Source organism: Triticum urartu, chromosome 6A (assembly GCF_056163025.1).
Source record: "Triticum urartu cultivar PI428250 chromosome 6A, HENAU_Tu73, whole genome shotgun sequence".
In the NCBI taxonomy this organism is placed as follows: Eukaryota; Viridiplantae; Streptophyta; class Magnoliopsida; order Poales; family Poaceae; genus Triticum; species Triticum urartu.
In genome coordinates, this window is record NC_141878.1 from 401,727,982 (window position 1) to 401,742,993 (window position 15,012).

Sequence of the window (15,012 nt, forward strand, 5' to 3'; positions counted from 1 at the left end):
TTTTCAATCACTGCCACCATGCTACAATATCTTCGTGATGAACTATAATATGCAAGGGATGAATAAGACAATTCCCGAGCTCTTCGCAATGCTAAAGGCTGCGGAGGTAGAAATCAAAAAGGAGCATCAAGTGTTGATGGTCAATAAGACCGCCAGTTTCAAGAAAAAGGGCAAAGGGAAGAAGAAGGGGAACTTCAAGAAGAACAGCAAACAAGTTGCTGCTCAAGAGAAGAAACCTACGTCTAGACCTAAGCCTGAGACTGAGTGCTTCTACTCCAAACAGACTGGTCACTGGAAGCGGAACTGCCCCAAGTATTTAGCGGATAAGAAGGATGGCAAGGTGAACAAAGGTATATGTGATATACATGTTATTGATGTGTACCTTACCAAAGCTCGCAGTAGCACCTGGGTATTTGATACTGGTTCTGTTGCTAATATTTGCAACTCAAAACAGGGACTACGGATTAAGCGAACACTGGCTAAGGACGAGGTGACGATGCGCGTGGGAAATGGTTCCAAAGTCGATGTGATCGCTGTCGGCACGCTACCTCTACATCTACCTTTGGGATTAATTTTAGACCTAAATAATTGTTATTTGGTGCCAGCGTTGAGCATGAACATTATATCTGGATCTTGTTTAATGCGAGACGGTTATTCATTTAAATCTGAGAATAATGGTTGTTCTATTTATATGAGTAATATCTTTTATGGTCATGCACCCTTAAAGAGTGGTCTATTTTTGATGAATCTCGATAGTAGTGATACACATATTCATAATGTTGAAGCCAAAATATGCAGAGTTGATAATGATACTGCAACTTATTTGTGGCACTACCGTTTGGGTCATATTGGTATAAAGTGCATGAAGAAACTCCATACTGATGGACTTTTGGAATCACTTGATTATAAATCACTTGGTACTTTCGAACCATGCTTCATGGGCAAGATGACTAAAACGCCGTTCTCCGAAACTATGGAGCGAGCAACTGATTTGTTGGAGATCATACATACTGATGTATGTGGACCAATGAATGTTGAGGCTCGCGGCGGGTATCGTTATTTTCTCACCTTCACAGATGATTTAAGCAGATATGGGTATATCTACTTAATGAAACATAAGTCTGAAACATTTGAAAAGTTCAAAGAATTTCATAGTGAAGTTGGAAATCATCGTAACAAGAAAATAAAGTTTCTACGATCTGATCGTGGAGGAGAATATTTGAGTTATGAGTTTGGTCTACATTTGAAACAATGCGGAATAGTTTCGCAACTCACGCCACCCGGAACACCACAGCGTAATGGTGTGTCTGAACATCGTAATCGTACTTTACTAGATATGGTGCGATTTATGATGTCTCTTACAGATTTACCGCTATCATTTTGGGGTTATGCTTTAGAGACGGCCGCATTCACGTTAAATAGGGCACCATCAAAATCCATTGAGACGACACCTTATGAACTATGGTTTGGCAAGAAACCAAAGTTGTCGTTTCTTAAAGTTTGAGGCTACGATGCTTATGTGAAAAAGCTTCAACCTGATAAGCTCAAACCCAAATCGGAGAAATGTGTCTTCATAGGATACCCAAAAGAAACTGCTGGGTACACCTTCTATCACAGATCCGAAGGCAAGACTTTTGTTGCTAAGAATGGATCCTTTCTAGAGAAGGAGTTTCTCTCGAAAGAAGTGAGTGGGAGGAAAGTAGAACTTGATGAGGTAACTGTACCTGCTCCCTTATTGGAAAGTAGTTCATCACAGAAACCGGTTCCTGTGACGTCTACGCCAATTAGTGAGGAAGCTAATGATGATGATCATGAAACTTCAGATCAAGTTACTACTGAACCTCATAGGTCAACCAGAGTAAGATCCGCACCAGAGTGGTACGGTAATCCTATTCTGGAGGTCATGTTGCTAGACCATGACGAACCTACGAACTATGAGGAAGCGATGATGAGCCCAGATTCCGCAAAATGGCTTGAGGCCATGAAATCTAAGATGGGATCCATGTATGAGAACAAAGTGTGGACTTTGGTTGACTTGCCCGATAATCGGCATGCCATCGAGGATAAATGGATCTTCAAGAAGAAGACAGACGCTGATGGTAATGTTACTGTCTACAAAGCTTGACTTGTTGCGAAAGGTTTTCGACAAGTTCAAGGAGTTGACTATGATGAGACCTTCTCACCTGTAGCGATGCTTAAGTCTGTCCAAATCATGTTAGCTATTGTTGCATTTTACGATTATGAAATTTGGTAAATACTGCATTCCTGAATGGATTTCTGGAAGAAGAGTTGTATATGATGCAACCTGAAGGTTTTATCGATCCAAAAGGTGCTAAACAAAGTGTGCAAGCTCCAGCAATCCATTTATGGACTGGTGCAAGCCTCTCGGAGTTGGAATAAACATTTTGATAGTGTGATCAAAGCATATGGTTTTATACAGACTTTTGGAGAAGCATGTATTTACAAGAAAGTGAGTGGGAGCTTTGTAGCATTTCTGATATTATATGTGGATGAAATATTGCTGATTGGAAATGATATAGAATTTCTGGATAGCATAAAAGGATACTTGAATAAGAGTTTTTCAATGAAATACCTCGGTGAAGCTGCTTACATACTAGGCATCAAGATCTATAGAGATAGATCAAGACGCTTAATTGGACTTTCACAAAGCACATACCTTGACAAAGTTCTGAAGAAGTTCAAAATGGATCAGGCAAAGAAAGGGTTCTTGCCTGTGTTACAAGGTGTGAAGTTGAGTAAGACTCAATGCCCGACCACTTCACAAGATAGAGAGAAAATGAAAGATGTTCCCTATGCATCAGCCATAGGCTCTATCATGTATGCAATTCTGTGTACCAGACCTGATGTGTGCCTTGCTATTAGTTTAGCAGGGAGGTACCAAAGTAATCCAGGAGTGGATCACTGGACAGCAGTCAAGAACATCCTGAAATACCTGAAAAGGACAAAGGATATGTTTCTCGTTTATGGAGGTGACAAAGAGCTCATCGTAAATGGTTACGTTGATGCAAGCTTTGACACTGATCCGGACGATTCTAAATCCCAAATCGGATATGTGTTTTTATTAAACGGTGGAGCTGTCAGTTGGTGCAGTTCTAAACAAAGCGTCGTAGCAGGATCTACATGTGAAGTGGAATACATAGCTGCTTCGGAAGCAGCAAATGAAGGAGTCTGGATGAAGGAGTTCATATCTGATCTATGTGTCATACCTAGTGCATCGGGTCCAATGAAAATCTTTTGTGACAATACTGGTGCGATTGCTTTGGCAAAGGAATCCAGATTTCACAAGAGAACCAAGCACATCAAAAGATGCTTCAACTCCATCTGGGACCAAGTCCAGATGGGAGACATAGAGATTTGCGAGATACATATGGATCTGAATGTTGCAGACACGTTGACTAAGCCTCTTCCATGAGCAAAACATGATCAGCACCAAGGCTCCATGGGTGTTAGAATCATTACTGTGTAATCTAGATTATCGACTCTAGTGTAAGTGGGATACCGAAGGAAATATGCCCTAGAGGCAATAATAAAGTTATTATTTATTTCCTTATATCATGATAAATGTTTATTATTCATGCTAGAATTGTATTAACTAGAAACATGATACATGTGTGAATACATAGACAAACAGAGAGTCACTAGTATGCCTCTACTTGACTAGCTCATTGATCAAAGATGGTTATGTTTCCTAGCCATAGACAAAGAGTTGTCATTTTATTAACTGGATCACATCATTAGGAGAATGATGTGATTGACTTGACCCATTCCGTTAGCTTAGCACTTGATCGTTTAGTTTGTTGCTATTGCTTTCTTCATGACTTATACATGTTCCTATGACTATGAGATTATGCAACTCCCGTTTACCAGAGGAACACTTTGTGTGCTACCAAACGTCACAACGTAACTGGGTGATTATAAAGTTGCTCTACATGTGTCGCCTAAGGTACTTGTTGGGTTGGCATATTTCGAGATTAGGATTTGTCACTCCGATTGTCGGAGAGGTATCTCTGGGCCCACTCGGTAATACACATCACTTAAGCATTGCAAGCATTGCAACTAATGAGTTAGTTGCGGGATGATGTGTTACGTAACGAGTAAAGAGACTTGCCGGTAACGAGATTGAACTAGGTATTGAGATACCGACGATCTAATCTCGGGCAAGTAACATACCGATGACAAAAGGAACAACGTATGTTGTTATGTGGTTTGACCGATAAGATCTTCGTAGAATATGTAGGAGCCAATATGAGCATCCAGGTTTCGCTATTGGTTAGTGACCGGAGATGTTTTTGGTCATGTCTACATAGTTCTCGAAACCGTAGGGTCCGCACACTTAAAGTTCGATGACGGTTATATTATGAGTTTATGGTTTTTGCTGTACCGAAGGTAGTTCGGAGTCCCGGATGTGATCACGGACATAATGAGGAGTCTCGAAATATTCGAGACGTAAAGATCGATATATTGGACGACTATATTTTGATACCAGAATGGTTCCAGGTGAGATCGGGATAATACCGAAGCACCGGGAGGTTATCAGAACCCCCCGGGAAGTATATGGGCCTTAATGGGCTTTAGTGGAAAGGAGGGGAAAGGAGCAAGGGAGGGGGTGCCCCCTCCCCCAAGCCCAGTCCGAATTGGGAGGGGGGCGGCCCCCCTTTCCTTCCTCCCTCGTCCCTCTTCCTTCCCTCTCCCTCTACGAATAGGAAAAGGAGGAGTCCTACTCCCGGTGGGAGTAGGACTCCCCCCTTGGGCGCTCCTCCTCCCCTTGGCCGGCCCTCTCCTCCCCTCCTTTATATACCGAGGAGAGGGGCACCCCATAGACACAACAATTGATCTCTTAGATCTTTTAGCCGTGTGCGGTGCCCCTCTCCACCATAGTCCACCTCGATAATATCGTAGCGGTGCTTAGTCGAAGCCCTGCGACGGTAGAACATCAACATCGTCACCACGCCATCGTGCTGACAGAATTCTCCCTCAAAGCTCGGCTGGATTGGAGTTCGAGGGACGTCATCGAGTTGAACGTGTGCAGAACTCGGAGGTGCCGTGCGTTCGGTACTTGATCGGTCGGATCGTGAAGACGTACGACTACATCAACCGCGTTGTGCTAACACTTCCGCTTTTGGTCTATGAGGGTACGTGGACATAATCTCCCCTCTCGTTGCTATGCATCACCATGATCTTGCATGTGCGTAGGAAATTTTTTGAAATTACTACGTTCCCCAACAATAAATGCGGCAATTGCTAACATGATTCGGATAGACTTAAGCATCGCTACGGGTGAGAAAGTCTCATCGTAATCAATCCCTTGAACTTGTCTAAAACCTTTCGCAACAAGTCGAGCTTTATAGACAGTAACATTACCATCAGCATTTGTCTTCTTCTTGAAGATCCATTTATTCTCAATGGCTTGCCAATCATCGGGCAAGTCAACCAAAGTCCACACTTTGTTCTCATACATGGATCCCTATCTCAGATTTCATGGCTTCAAGCCATTTTGCGGAATCTGGGCTCACCATCGCTTATTCATAGTTTGTAGGTTCGCCTTGGTCAAGTAACATGACCTCCGGAATAGGATTACTATTCCACTCTGGTGCGGATCTTACTCTGCTTGACCTACGAGGTTCAGTAGTAACTTGATCTGAAGTTTAATGATCAATATCATTAGCTTCCTCACTAATTGGTGTAGGTGTCACAGGAACCGGTTTCTGTGATGAACTACTTTCCAATAAGGGAGGAGGTACAGTTACTTGATCAAGTTCTACTTTCCTCCCACTCACTTATTTTGTGAGAAACTCCTTCTCTACAAAGGATCCATTCTTAGCAACGAATGTCTTGCCTTCGGATCTGTGATAGAAGGTGTACCCAACAGTTTCCTTTGGGTATCCTATGAAGACACATTTCTCTGATTTGGGTTCGATCTTATCAGGTTGAAGCCATTTCACATAAGCATCGCATCCCCAAACTTTAAGAAACGACAACTTTGGTTTCTTGCCAAACCACAGTTCATAAGGCGTCATCTCAACGGATTTCGATGGTGCCCTATTTAACGTGAATGCAGTCGTCTCTAAAGCATAACCCCAAAACGATAGCGGTAAATCAGTAAGAGACATCTAGATCGCACCATATCAAGTAAAGTATGATTACGACATTCGGACACACCATTACGCTATGGTGTTCCGGGTGGCGTGAGTTGCGAAACTATTCCGCATTGTTTCAAATGTAGACCAAACTCATAACTCAAATATTCTCCTCCACGATCAGACCATAGAAACTTTATTTTCTTGTTACGATGATTTTCCACTTCACTCTTAGATTCTTTGAACTTTTCAAATGTTTCAGACTTATATTTCATTAAGTAGATATACCCATATCTGCTCAAATCATTTGTGAAGGTGAGAAAATAACTATACCCGCTACGAGCCTCAACATTCATCGGACCAAATACATCAGTATGTATGATCTCCAACAAATCTGTTGCTCGCTCCATTGTTCCGGAGAACGGCATCTTAGTCATCTTGCCCATAAGGCATGGTTTGCAAGTACCAAGTGATTCATAATCAAGTGATTTGAAAAGTCCATCAGTATGGAGTTTCTTCATGCGCTTTACACCAATATGATCCAAACGGCAGTGCCACAAATAAGTTGCACTATCATTATCAACTCTGCATCTTTTGGCTTCCACATTATGAATATGTGTATCACTACTATCGATATTCAAAAAAATAGACCACTCTTCAAGGGTGCATGACCATAAAAGATATTACTCATATAAACAGAACAACCGTTATTCTCAGATTTAAATGAATAACCGTCTCGCATCAAACAAGATCCATAAATAATGTTCATGCTTAATGCTGGCACCAAATAACAATTATTTAGGTCTAAAACTAATCCCGAAGGTAGATGTAGAGGCAGCATGCCGACGGCGATCACATCGACTTTGGAACCATTTCCCACGCGCATCGTCACCTCATCCTTAGCCAGTCTTCGCTTAATCCGTAGTCCCTGTTTCGAGTTGCAAATATTAGCAACAAAATCAGTATCAAATACCCAGGTGCTACTACGAGATCTAGTAAGGTACACATCAATAACATGTATATCACTTATACCTTTGTTCACCTTGCCATCCTTCTTATCCGCCAAATACTTGGGGTAGTTCCGCTTCTAGTGACCAGTCTGCTTGCAGTAGAAGCACTCAGTCTTAGGCTTAGGTCCAGACTTGGGTTTCTTCTCTTGAGCAGCAACTTGTTTGCTGCTCTTCTTGAAGTTCCCCTTCTTCTTCCTTTTGCCCTTTTTCTTGAAACTGGTGGTCTTGTTGACCATCAACACTTGATGCTCCTTCTTGATTTCTACCTTCGCAGCCTTTAGCATTGCGAAGAGCTCGGGAATTGTCTTATCCATACCTTGCATATTATAGTTCATCACGAAGCTCTTGTACCTTGGTGGGAGTGATTGAAATGACACTATCATCTGGAAGATTAACTCCCAGTTGAATCAAGTGATTGTTATACCCAGACATTTTGAGTATATGTTCACTGGGAGAACTATTCTCCTCCATCTTGCAGATGTGGAACTTATTGGAGACTTCATATCTCTCAATCCGGGCATTTGCTTGAAATATTAACTTCAACTCCTGGAACATCTCATATGCTCCATGACATTCAAAACGTCGTTGAAGTCCCGGTTCTAAGCCGTAAAGCATGGCACACTGAACTATCGAGTAGTCATCAGCTTTGCTCTGCCAGACGTTCTTAACGTCATCAGTTGCATCTGCAGCAGGCCTGGCACCTAGCGGTGCTTCCAGGACGTAATTCTTTTGTGCAGCAATGAGGATAATCCTCAAGTTACGGACCCAGTCCGTGTAATTGCTACCATCATCTTTCAACTTTGATTTCTCAAGGAACGCATTAAAATTCAACAGAACAACAGCACAGGCCATCTATCTACAATCAACATAGACAAGCAAAATACTATCAGGTACTAAGTTTATGATAAATTTAAGTTCAATTAATCATATTACTTAAGAACTCCCACTTAGATAGACATCCCTCTAATCATCTAAGTGATCACGTGATCCAAATCAACTAAACCATGTCCGATCATCACGTGAGATGTAGTTTTCAATGGTGAACATCACTATGTTGATCATATCTACTATATGATTCACGCTCGACCTTTCAGTCTTAGTGTTCCGAGGCCATATCTGCATATGCTAGGCTCGTCAAGTTTAACCCGAGTATTCTGCGTGTGCAAAACTGGCTCGCACCCATTGTAGATGAACGTAGAGCTTATCACACCCGATCATCACGTGGTGTCTCAGCACGACGAACTTTGGCAATGGTGCATACTCAGGGAGAACACTTTTATCTTGAAATTTAGTGAGAGATCATCTTATAATGCTACCGTCAATCAAAGCAAAATAAGATGCATAAAAGATAAACATCACATGCAATCAACATAAGTGATATGATATGGCCATCATCATCTTGTGCTTGTGATCTCCATCTCTGAAGCACCGTCATGATCACCATTGTCACCGGCGCGACACCTTGATCTCCATCGTAGCATCGTTGTCTTCTCGCCAACTATTGCTTCTACGACTATCGCTACCACTTAGTGATAAAGTAAAGCAAATATAGGATGATTGCATTGCATACAATAAAGCGACAACCATATGGCTCCTGCCAGTTGCCGATAACTCGGTTACAAAACATGATCATCTCATACAATATAGCATCATGCCTTGACCATATCACATCACAACATGCCATGCAAAAACAAGTTAGACGTCCTCTACTTTGTTGTTGCAAGTTTTACTCGGCTGCTACGGGCTTAGCAAGAACCGTTCTTACCTACGCATCAAAACCACAACGATAGTTCATCAAGTTAATGTTGTTTTAACCTTCTCAAGGACCGGGCGTAGCCACACTCGGTTCAACAAAAGTTGGAGAAACTGACACCCGCCAGCCACCTATGTGCAAAGCACGTCGGTAGAACCAGTCTCGCGTAAGCGTACGCGTAATGTCGATCCGGGCCGCTTCATCCAACAATATCGACGAACCAAAGTGTGACATGCTGGTAAGCAGTATGACTTGTATTGCCCACAACTCACTTGTGTTCTACTCGTGCATACAACATCTACGCATAAAACCAGGCTCGGATGCCACTGTTGGGGAACGTAGTAATTTCAAAAAAATTCCTATGCACACTCAGGATCATGGTGATGCATAGCAACGAGAGGGGAGAGTGTGTCCACGTACCCTCGTATACAGAAAGCGGAAGCATTAGCACAACGCGGTTGATGTAGTTGTACGTCTTCATGATCCGACCGATCCAAGTACCGAATGTACGGTACCTCCGAGTTGCGCACACGTTCAGCTCGATGACGTCCCGCGAACTCCGATCAAGCAGATCTTCACGAGAGAGTTCCATCAGCACGACGGCGTGATGACGGTGATGATGTTGCTACCGACGCAGGGCTTCGCCTAAGCACTGCTACGATATACCCGAGGTGGAATATGATGGAGGGGGCACGGCACACGGCTGGAATAGATCAACAGATCAACTTGTGTATTCTAGGGTGCCCCCCTGCCCCGTATATAAAGGAGCAAGGGGGGAGGCGACCAGCCAGGAGGAGGGCGTGCCAGGGGGAGTCCTACTCCCACCGGGAGTAGGACTCCTCCTTTTCCTTGTTGGAGTAGGAGAGGGAAGGAAGGGAGAGAGGAGAAGGAAAAAGGGGGGCGCCCCCCCCACCCCTCCTTGTCCAATTCGGACTAGAGGGGAAGGGGGCCCGCGGCTGCCCTGGCCGCCCCTCCTCTTCTCCCACTAAGGCCCATGAGGCCCAATTAACTCCCCGGGGGTTTCCGGTAAACCCCCGGTACTCCGGTTCTTATCCGAAACCACTCAGAACACTTCCGCTGTCCGAATATAGTCGTCCAATATATCGATCTTTATGTATCGACCATTTCGAGACTCCTCGTCATGTCCGTGATCATATCCGGGACTCCGAAGTATCCTCGGTACATCAAAACACAAAAACTCATAATACCGATAGTCACCAAACTTTAAGCGTGCGGACCCTACGGGTTCAAGAACTATGTAGACATGACCGAGACAGGACTGCGGTCAATAACAAATAGCGGAACCTGGATGCTCATATTGGCTCCTACATATTCTACGAAGATCTTTAACGGTCAAACCGCATAACAACATACGTTGTTCCCTTTGTCATCGGTATGTTACATGCCCGAGATTCGATCGTCGGTATCTCAATACCTAGTTCAATCTCGTTACCGACAAGTCTCTTTACTCGTTCCATAATGCATCTTCCCGCAACTAACACATTAGTCACATTGCTTGCAAGGCTTATAGTGATGTGCATTACCGAGAGGGCCCAGAGATACCTCTCTGACAATCGGAGTGACAAATCCTAATCTCAAAATACGCCAACTCAACAAGTACCATCGGAGACACCGGTAGAGCACCTTTATAATCACCCAGTTACGTTGTGACGTTTGGTGGCACACAAAGTGTTCCTCCGGTAAACGGGAGTTGCATAATCTCATAGTCATTGGAACATGTATAAGTCATGAAGAAAGCAATAGCAACATACTAAACGATCAAGTGCTAAGCTAACGGAATGGGTCAAGTAAATCACATCATTTGCCTAATGATGTGATCCCGTTAATCAAATGACAACTCATGTCCATGGCTAGGAAACTCAACCATATTCGATTAACGAGCTAGTCAAGTAGAGGCATACTACTGACACTATGTTTGTCTATGTATTCACACATGTATTATGTTTCCGGTTAATACAATTCTAGTATGAATAATAAACATTTATCATGATATGAGGAAATAAATAATAACTTTATTATTGCCTCTAGGGCATATTTCCTTCAGTTTCGTACCCTACAATAATCTCTTCGTTTGTTCTCCGCTATTAGTGACTTAGAAGTGACTCTTTGTTGCACGTTTAGGGATTGTTATATGATCTAATTATGTTATCATTGTTGAGAGAACTTGCACTAGTGAAAGTATGAACCCTAGGCATTGTTTCCAAGCATTGCAATACCGTTTTCGCTCACTTTTGCTATTAGTTACCTTGCTGTTTTTATATTTTTCAGATTACAAAAACCTATATCTACCATCCATATTGCACTTGTATCACCATCTCTTCACCGAAGTAGTGCACCCATACAATTTACCATTGTATTGGGTGTGTTGGGGACACAAGAGACTCTTTGTTATTTGGTTGCAGGGTTTTTTGAGAGAGACCATCTTCATCCTACGCCTCTCACGGATTGATAAACCTTAGGTCATCCACTTGAGGGAAATTTTCTGCTATCCTACAAAACTCTGCACTTGGAGGCCCAACAACGCCTACAAGGATAAAGTTGCATATTAGACATCAAGCTCTTTTTTGGCGCTGTTGCCGGGAAGGTTAGTGCTTGAAGGTATATCTTTAGATCTTGCAATCGAATATTTTAGTTTCTTGTTTTATCACTAGTTTAGTCTATAAAAGAAAAATAAAAAATGGAATTGAGGTTGCCTCATATGCTTCATCTTTTTAATGTCTTTCATGAAAATAAGGATTCTGATAATTGTGCCAAAGTGTTAGAAGAAGAATGCATTAAAATGTTTGGCACTAAATCTTTGTATGATGAGCATGATTGCAATGTTGTTAGTATGAATTCTTTGAGTATCCATGATGCTAATGATATGCAAAGCCACAAGCTTGGGAATGCTATGTTTGATGAAGATGATATTTTAGTCCGCCAAGTTTTGATGAGAATATTTATTATGATGAAAGCATGCCTCCTATTTGTGATGATTACATTGACGAAAGTGGGTTTGGAAGAGTGTAAACTTTAGGAAGTAATGATCCCACTATTTTGGAGGGTGTTGAATCGTATTGTGATAATTATGAAAGTGGATTTGGAGAGGTCATGCCTTTATTTAGTGATGAATCTGCTATTTCGGAAGAGGTTCCAATTGATTATGAGAACAAAATTGCTATCTATGATGATTATTGCTATGACATGTATGATATAAAGAATAATGATAACCATGAAACTTTTCATCATGATTTTAATTTTCAATTGGATTATGCCTCACATGATAGTTATTTTGTTGAGTTTTCTCCCACTACTATTCATGAGAATAAATTTGTTTATGTGGAGAGTAGTAAAATTTATATGCTTGTAGATCATGAAAATAATGCTTTATGTGATGGTTATATTGTTGAATTCATTCATGATGCTACTAAAAATTATTATGAGGGAGGAATATGTGCTTGTAGGAATTGCAATAATATCAAGTTTCCTCTCTATGTGTTGAAAACCTTGAAGTTATGCTTGTTTTGCCTTCCAATGCTAGTTGATTCTTGCTCCCATAAGTTTTTTGCTCACAAAATCCCTATGCATAGGAAGTGGGTTAGACTTAAATGTGCTTGTCATATGCTTCATGATGCTCCTATTATGTTTCAACTCTTATCTTTTATATGAGCATCATTGAAATCATCATGCCTAGCTAAGGGCGTTAAACAATGGCGCTTGGTGGGAGGAAACCCAATTTTATTTTTGTTCTTGCTTTCTAGATCATGTTTTCCATTAAATAATTTATATAGCCTCTGGTTAGATGTGGTTTTTGTGTTTTAATTAGTGTTTGTGCCAAGTAAGACCTTTGGGACAGCTTACGGTGCTAGTTGATTTGATCTTGCTGAAAAACAGAAACTTTTGTGCTCAGGAAAACAAGTCTCATCTTTAACAGATGCATGGTAAAATACTGATTCTTTTTGAAGAAGGTTAAAAAATAAATTTCTCAGGATTTTCGGAGTTACAGAAGTATTCGAGAGTTACAGATTACTACAGATTGTCCTGTTTTTGACAGATTCTGTTTTTGATGCATAGTTTGCTTGTTTTCTAGTTTCTATGGCATATATTGCTTAATATAAATTGTAGAAATGATAGGGTACAGTAGGCATAATGTGAGAAAAATTATGAATCTTGTCTTGACAGTACCTAGGTGGTGATTTGATTTATTATACTAACGGAGCTTATGAGTTTTCGTCAAGTTTTGTGTTGCGAAGTTTTCAAGTTTTGGGTAAAGTTTCCACGGACTATGGAATAAGTAGTGTAAAAAGCCTAAGCTTGGGGATGCCCAAGGCACCCCAAGGTATTATTCAAGGACAACCAAGAGCCTAAGCTTGGGGATGCCCCAGAAGGCAACCTCTCTTTCGTCTTCGTTCATCGGTAACCTTATTCGGAGCTATATTTTTATTCACCACATGATATATGTTTTGCTTGGAGCATCATTTTATTTTATTAGGATTTTCTTGCTGTTTGAATAATATCCCAAGATCCAAAATTCTTAAATGTTAGAGAGTCCTCACATAGTTACATAATTATTCGACTACTCATTGATCTTCACTTATATCTTTTGGAGTAGTTTGTCGTTTGCTCTAGTGATTCACTTATATATTTTTAGAGCACGGCGGTAGTTTTACTTTGAAGAAATTGTTGAACTCTCATGCTTCACTTATATTATTTTGAGAGTCTCTAACAGCATGGTAATTTGCTTAGGTTATGAATTTAGTCCTAATAAGATGGGCATCCAAGAGGGATATAATAAAAACTTTCATATAAAGTGCATTGAATACTATGAGAAGTTTGATTCTTTATGATTGTTTTGAGATATAGAGATGGTGACATTAGAGTCATGCTAGTGAGTAATTGTGAATTTGAGAAATACTTATGTTGAAGTTTGTGATTCCCGTAGCATGCACGTATGGTGAACCGTTATGTAACGAAGTCGGAGCATGAGATATTTATTGATTGTCTTCCTTATGAGTGGCGGTCGGGGACGAGCGATGGTCTTTTCCTACCAATATATCCCCCTAGGAGCATGCACGTAGTACTTTGTTTCGATGACTAATAGATTTTTGCAATAAGTATGTGAGTTCTTTATGACTAATGTTGAGTCCATGGATTATACGCACTCTCACCCTTCCACCATCGCTAGCCTCTCTAGTGTCGCGCAACTTTTGCCGGTGCCATAAACCCATCGTATACCTTCCTCAAAACAGCCACCATACCTACCTATTATGGCATTTCCATAGCCATTCCGAGATATATTGCCATGCTACATTCAACTGTTCCGTTATTATGACACGCATCATCATTGTCATATTGCTTTGCATGATCATATAGTTGACATCGTATTTGTGGCAAAGCCACCGTTCATAATTCATCCATACATGTCACTCTTGATTCATTGCACATCTCGGTACATCGTTGGAGGCATTCATATAGAGTCATACTTTGTTCTAAGTATTGAGTTGTAATTCTTGAGTTGTAAGTAAATAGAAGTGTGATGATCTTCATTATTAGAGCATTGTCCCATGTGATGAAAAAAAGAGAAGGCCTAAAAAAAGAGAAGGCCCAAAAAACAAAAACAAATGAGAGAAAAAGAGAGAAGGGGCAATGCTACTATCCTTTTACCACACTTGTGCTTCAAAGTAGCACCATGATCTTCATGATAGATAGTCTCCTATGTTGTCACTTTCATATACTAGTAGGAATTTTTCATAATAGAACCTGGATTATATATTCCAACGATGGGCTTCCTCAGATTTCCCTAGGTCTTCATGAGCAAGCAAGTTGGATGCACACCCACTTAGTTTTCTTTTTGAGCTTTCATAAACTTATAGCTCTAGTGCATCTGTTGCATGGCAATCCCTACTCACTCACATTGATATCTATTTATGAGAATATCCATAGCCCGTTGATACGCCTAGTTGATGTGAGACTATCTCCTTCTTTTTGTATTCTCCACAACCACCATATTCTATTCTACCTATAGTGCTATGTCCATGGCTCACGCTCATGTATTGCGTGAAAGTTGAAAAAGTTTGAGAACATCAAAAGTATGAAACAATTGCTTGGCTTGTCATCGGGGTTGTGCATGATTTGAATATTTTGTGTGATG